Raw genomic sequence first — 7,049 nt, 5'->3', positions numbered from 1 at the left:
AACCACCACACCACCCGCGTGCCTACACCCCAGCAGGCCTCAGAGCCCGGCCTTGCCAAGAAATGAGGGGAGAGATGCCCAGCTTAGTTCTCACCAGAGTAACTAGGCAGGCAGGCAGGCAGGCAGGCAGCTTTGAGATCCTCACACTTGGCCACCTGAGGTCGGAGGGAGCAGGCCTCTGGCCCCTGGATGGGGCTGAGCTTTCTCCCTGGTTCTTCTGGCCTGGGGGCCTTCAGCGAGCGGTGTGTGCCGGGCCTCTGGCAGACTCATCCCCTGTGGTGGGTGCCACTCACGTACCCATCCAAGCAGCAAAGGCTCCTGAAGGAGGCCAGAACCGCAGCCGCACAGAGGAGCCCAGGAGATGGTAGGATGATATCACTTTTTAAAACAATATCATGTTGGTACTTCTTGGCCTATCACCGAACACATTATAGATTCTTTACAAATGACTTGACTGGAAATATACAGAAATTTCAGCCTTGTACAATTTTGGCTGTGGGGGCCTCACCCAAGGATCAGGGATACTTTCTGTCTCCCACCCCTGGTGATCAAGGGGGACCTGACTGACCTCTACACAGACCCCACCTGGCCAGGACCGTCCCCTGTCTTTCCTCCCCCAGAGGCCTATGGCAGAATTTGAGAAGTCCTTGTCCCCCTTAGCACCCTGCCCTCATCCTCCTCCTGCTCAGGCCCCTGTAGCATTAGTGTGGGCATTGCTTGTGGAGCCGGACTCCTCCTGGGTAGCAGAGAAATGTACATCTGCTGTAAAGAATACTGTGCCTTGAATCATTCCAGTGCAGTTTACCAGACCACAGAGGAGAGCATGGAACATTATTAACCGCACCTGAACATTGACTGCACTGAGGGTGCATATGAATTGCAAACTGGGGGACCCCATTGGCACAGCTGACAGTGGACAAAGGAAGCGGGTGAGCTTGACGAGGCCTTCTGAAGCTGCGGACAGTCATTGCGCCCCAAGCTCCCACCACTGCTCAGAGTGGGGTGAAGGGCTCAGTGGTGGGGACAACAGGAGAAAGGACAGCGATGCAAGGGAAATGGTCACACAAGCAAACCAAGGCTGAATGAAGTTGGATGGAAGTGCTGATGTGGGGAGGTCACACGGGTGGGTGGGTGGCCGGGCCATGAACAGAGGGCGGGACTCAGTGACCTGCTCATCTTCCTGTGCCTTCTTGCAGAAAGCTTCGGCCTAAGGAGACCTCAAAGCGGAAGGGCACTGTCTCTCAAGGCTCGCACAGGGAGCCAAAAGAGGCTGGGGAAGGAGCCCGCCAGCGAGCCGAGTCAGGCTGCTCTGAGTGCCAGCACAGGGCTGTCCTCACAGCGACTCCTGCTGTCCGTCCAATAGCCTTATTCCGTTCTGAACTTCGCTACTGGAACTTGAAACTTTTCCTGTGGCCTGCCATCTCCCCAAGCAGGCCTGTGCCATCTAATGTGTCACCTGTCTGCCATGGCCACCACTTCACTCCACCTGTCCCTGCTTTTCACACCCCTGGCCGTTGCCTAGACACACAGCCCATGATAGTGCACCCCTCCGTGGAGGCACCAGCTTGGACGTCATTGACGTTGCTACTACCATATTATCGAGCATGATGTTGTGCGGTACATTTTACGCTAGGGTTTGCTTCCACTTCACCTCGGGGCATAGGAGCAGGAGATCGTGCTTCCCACGATCGTGGTTCAAAATGTGTTACAGACAGCGTTACAACTTCAAATGAACACATCTTCACTGTGTTTTCAGTAAGATTCCTCAGAAATTCTGTTGCCTCTCAGGCTGAGTTGTTGGTGATTCGGCAGGCCCTCTACTGTGCAAACCTTCCAGAGCAGGCAGTGAGGAAGTGTGACCGGATGCCTGTCTCCAAGAGCCAAATACAAATAAAAATGAGATGAATAAAATAATAAATACCCAGAGGAAAAATAGAAATAAAACGCACACACACACACACACACACACACACACACACACACATCATTAAAGAGAATTGCAAAGCTGAGCCTCATGACACATGCCTGTCATCCGAGCACTTGGGGAACCTGAGACAGGCGGATGACACCTACGGAGGACCATTTATGGCTCAGGGAGACCCCAAACCATGTGTTATGCCATGTGTAGTTGATACCACCAGAGACAGGAGACCCAACATAGGCAGAGCAGTAGGCAGAGTGACTGGAGACAAAACCCTTGTAGGATTGGCAATAAAGCGGGTCACCAGTAGGGGGCACCCGGATTTGAACCGGGGACCTCTTGATCTGCAGTCAAATGCTCTACCCCTGAGCTATGCCCCCAGCTGACTGATGAGGTGTGTGTAATTGGTATTTTAAAACTGTGTTACTGCTCCTGCCTCTTGCCATCCTGGGGACACCTGTGCTTCTAGAGCTTTGCCATTGTCATGTGTGCCCTTCCTCCCAGGCTGCCCTGACTTCCTCTGCACAGCTGACTGCCGCCTCCTCTGCTGACCAGCACTTCCTGACCACAGTCCCTGGCCCACGAGCTGGCATTACAAGCCTGGAGGTCTGCGGCGAGATTGCTCTGCACAGTCACCTCTCGGAACCTCTGCACTCTGGGACGGAGCTGCTCTGCAGACTCTGGAGGACAGGGAGGGGTTGGTCTGAGCTTAGGGTGGTGCAGTGGGGATGAGGGTGGGAGTGAAGGTTGGGCCAAGCAGAAGTTCTTAGTTACCCTGAGAAGTAAGCCAGAGCCTCTCCAAAGGGGACCCAGGGCTGCTGTGTCTCTCTAAGGCCACTTCTGGGGGACGCTAGTTCACAGGTACTTTGGAAGAGATTGGTGTCCTTGGAAGCATTGGAGGTCCCAGGTCTGAAAATGAGGACAGTGGTTAAGAAAACACATGGGGAGCATGACCCTAATGTAAGCAGAGTTTGTGCTGAGGAGAGGGAGCTTCTCTGCACCCAGCACTCTGGGACAAAAATTGAGCAGACTCTTACTTCTCCTCTTCTCCCTCCCAGGCTCCACATGCACAAAGCCTCCCCTGCCAGAGACCAGAATGGACCTGCGGGGAGGTTCTGTGCAAGGCCAGATGTTGATGTGTGCAGCAGTGTTTGCCACATGAGGCCAACAGCCAAGGAAGAGCCAGCCGGTGACAGCCTTGGACCACACACTGCTTGCCTGATGTGCAGCCCTATGTTCCGACCCGCACTCGCACCTTCTTATGTCTTTTTGCTTAAGTATTTAGAAAAAAACACAATACAGATCATAGTGATCCTCCTGTGTTCAGCCTCCCAAGCACTGGGAGTACAGGCTTGCACCACCATGCCCCGTCTCAATCGCCGTCTCAGCACACCCTGGTGGCAGGGCCAGCATGGCATGCCGGGGGATCGAACCCCAAGCCCCTGCATCTGCCTGAGCAGGCGCGTTAGTCAGACTCCTATATCTTTAGACTTTGGTGCCAGCAGCTTTGGCTGTGGCCTCACCCAAGGATCACAAATACTTTCCGTCTCCTCCTGTCTTTGAGGGACCTGACTGACCTCTACACAGACCCCACCTGGCACGGACCTTCCCCCATCCCTCCTCCCCCTTAGCCTGGTCCCAGGACCCTCCAGCACCCTCCCGTTGGCTTCCTCCTACTCAGGCCTTTTGTGGTATCCGTGGGGAAATTGCTTTGTGGAGCCGGATTCGTACTTGCTCCTCCCTGAGGAGAGGAGGCCATGCCTTCTCCCACCCTCCCTCACTGCGCCTCACGCTCGGCTCATGTATGCCAGGGCTCTTGGGCCTTGGTCTGTGCTGTTCATCTCGGCTCTTCTCCCTTCTCCCTCTGTACATGGGCTTTAAGAGAGACAGCTTCCCAGAGATGGCGCACCCCTGGAAGTCCCCAAACCTTCGGCTCCTCACAGCTGCACAGGCCCCGAGCTGTTTGAACACCAGAGGCTGAGGGCTCAGGATGCACTGGTGTCACCTAAGGGGACTCTGCCCTGTGGCCTTTTCCTGGCAGAGCACTCACAGAAGGGGCGGGAGGGAGTCGCTGAGCTGGCCTTAGATTGCTGTGAACAGCAGTGCAGTGCTGAACTCAGCAGCTCGGGTTCCCACTACTCATGCTCCATTCTGTGCTTTCCTAGAGGGACTTGAGATCTTCCCTGTGGCCTGCCACCTCCCCTAGCAACTCTGTGCCAACTAATGGCTCACTTGCTGTCCCTCAGCATGCCTTTTTTCTACCCTTCCCTGCTTTTCACACGTGATCTGAATCCAGGCAGCGGCTGTGCACCCCTCGATGGAGGCACTGACTAGGACATCATCACATCACTACCACAGTGGTTTTGGTTTTTGGTTTTTGTTTCTTGTTTTGCAGTACCAGGGATCAGACCCCGGACCTTGTGCTTGCCAAGCAGGTGCTTATGCCTCCTAGCTATATCCCCAGCCCACCGCAGTGTTTTTTGAAACTTAGGTTGTATTGGAAATTCTATGCTAGGGTTTGTTTCAACTTTGCCTCATTGCATATTGGCAGGGCTTGGTGCTTCCGAAAACTCAAGGCTCAAGATGAGCGGCCCCCAAAAGTGTTACATCTCCAAATGAACAGCGTCCTCATCTGTACGCGTGGTGAGCTTCCTCAGAAATTGCGTGGCCACTCAGGCTGAGTTGTGGGTGATTGAGCAGGCCCTCCAAAATGTAAGCCTCACCGAGCTGTCAATTAGGAAGCGTGCTTGGGCCCTTTGCCAAATCACGACATACAACCCTTCAAACAAGCAAGCAAACAGATAAATGAAAGAAAGCAATAAAATACACACAACACACATACATTATTACAGAAATTGCAGAAGCTGCTCTCCACTTTAATGCGTACCCGGGTGTCGTAGCCCCCTGTCCTTCCTCCCGGGGCAACCGTATCTGGTAGCCAGAAACACAGCACATCTACTCTCAAGACACGCGCCGGGGAGATGTAGGACTCCCCTGGGAGCCGCGCTGTTGAAGTTGGCCTCTGCACCTCCAAAGGACTCTTCAGTGCTGCTGTATGCTGCGGGGCCTCCACTGGCATCTGCGAGGCCTGGAGCTGTTGGACAAGGACAAGACCCGCCACCTGGGCAGGTGCTTCAGAGGCATGGAAGAGGCCGCACCCCACTTCTTTGAGTTCAGGAAGTATGACCTGGACTTCAGGTCCCCCGAAGACCCCAGCAGGTACATCTCACCCAACCAGCTGGGCAACCTCAACGAGTCCTTCATCAAGGACCACCCAGTGGTAACCATCCAGGACCCCTTCAACTAGAAGGACTGCAGGGCCTGGCAGTTCACAGCCAGCGCTGGCATCCAGGTGGCAGGCAATGACCTCACAGTGACAACCCCAAGTGCATCACTGAGGCTGTGAACGAGAAGGCCTGCAGCTGCCTGCGGCTCAGAGTTAACCAGATCAGCTCGGTGACGAGTCCCTGCAGGCATGTGAGCTGGTGCCACCCAACCGCTGGGGCGTCGTGGTGTCACGTCAGTCTGAGGAGGCAGAAGATGCCGTCATGGCTGACCTGGTTGTGGAGCCCACACTGGGCAGATCAAGACCAGTGCGCGGTGCCCACCAGAGCCTGCCAAGTACAACCAGGCCCTCAGAATCGAGGAGGAGCTGGGCAGCAAGGCCGAGTTTTCTGGCCGAAACTTCACAAATGCCCTGGGCAAGTAGGCCAGGCAGGCCAGCATCAGGCCTTGGGCCCAGGCAGCTAGGTGCCCTCATGCCACCACTTCTGTACATGCCATCAGTGCCACCGAGAGCCCGTGATCCCAGCTGTGATCACGAGGCTTATCACCTCTAGTCCCAGGGGTCTGGAGCCATGTGTGCGCCAGGCCAGGCTCCCAGTAGTGCAGTTCTGAAATAAACACCTTGGCTCCCAGGGGAAAAGCTTGCTAAGCCAAGCCTCCCGGGGCATACCTGTCACCTGAGCACTTGGGGAAGCTCAGGGAGGTGGCTCCCACTTTGGGTGCTGGGTGGGCAAACTAATGACTCATGATTTTTTTGTTCAATCAGAAGGTAAAGATGGCTACCGAATGAACCTGAGGGCCAAGGTCCTAGGCTCAATCAGCTGTAGTACCAACAACAAAGGAACAAGCCAAAGGCCAAACAATGTGGAGTTGTGCTATGTATGGTGGATGTCACCAGAGAAAGGTGACACACAGTGTAGGCAGGGTGGAGGGCAGAGTGACTGGAGACAAGATGCTTGTAGGTTCGGCAATAAAGTGGGTCACCGGTAGGGGGCACCCGGATTTGAACCGGGGACCTCTTGATCTGCAGTCAAATGCTCTACCCCTGAGCTATGCCCCCAGCTGACTGGCTAGGTGTGTGTAACAGGCTCTGTAAACCTGTGTGACACCACTTGCCTCTGGCCAAGCTGTGGACACCTGCCCTTCTCGATCTCTGCTACTGCCATGTGTGCCCTTCCTTAGGCCACTGTGATGACCTCTGCCTGGCTGACTGCCACCTCCTCTGGTGACCAGCACTTTCCAGCCCCAGTCACAGGCTCAGATGCTGGACTTACAAGCCTGGGGGTCTGCAGGGAGAGCGCCCTGTACACTCACCTCTCAACACTGCTGCAATCCCAGAACCTCCTGCACTTGAAGGAGCTGTTGAGCAGAATCTTTGGAAGATAGTAGCAGAAGTGATTTTCTTCCTTGTCTGAAAAACTGTCATCGTCTTTCGTAGCTCCAGAATGCACATTCAGGGCACAGAACAGCACACCCTTGATTCTGTCTACAGGGTTTACAAACCTGAGGAACAGAGCATAAAACAATATTGAGGGGCTCTGGATCTTGATACCCCTAATGACACACATGAACTTTTCACAAAGAAATGAATGGGCACAAGGGACATGGGACAAAGGGAATGGGTGAGCTTGACGAGGGACTCTTAAGCTACAGGCAGTCCTTTCTCCACACGCTCATGCCATTTCTCAGAATGGGATGAAGTTCTCAATGGTTGGGACAAAAGAAGAAAGGACAGCACACAAGTGAAATGGTGACAAAGCAAAGTGAGGAAGACTGACGCTGGGCAGAAGGGCTGGTACTGGGACATCACGTGGGTGGCTGGGTTGGGACCATGTATTAGAGA

The 7,049-nt window shown here is 54.5% G+C and overlaps 2 non-coding genes and 1 pseudogene across 2 annotated transcripts; 1 reads left to right on the top strand and 2 right to left on the bottom strand.

Annotated features, from left to right (window-relative positions):
- Positions 1 to 2,229: 2,229 nt before the first annotated feature.
- Trnac-gca lies at positions 2,230 to 2,301 on the bottom strand. The gene has a single exon. It is a non-coding gene; the product is annotated as a tRNA-Cys (tRNA).
- A 2,762-nt stretch (positions 2,302 to 5,063) lies between these two features.
- LOC111816127 lies at positions 5,064 to 5,630 on the top strand (annotated as a pseudogene).
- Positions 5,631 to 6,194: 564 nt separating this feature from the next.
- Trnac-gca lies at positions 6,195 to 6,266 on the bottom strand. Its single transcript has one exon. It is a non-coding gene; the product is annotated as a tRNA-Cys (tRNA).
- Between the last annotated feature and the right edge of the window lie 783 nt (positions 6,267 to 7,049).

This window comes from Octodon degus, unplaced genomic scaffold (genome assembly GCF_000260255.1).
Source record: "Octodon degus isolate 3935 unplaced genomic scaffold, OctDeg1.0 scaffold00027, whole genome shotgun sequence".
Lineage (NCBI taxonomy): Eukaryota > Metazoa > Chordata > Mammalia > Rodentia > Octodontidae > Octodon > Octodon degus.
Note: the sequence above shows the minus strand (reverse complement) of the source record. Positions and strands in the feature narration are given on the sequence as shown.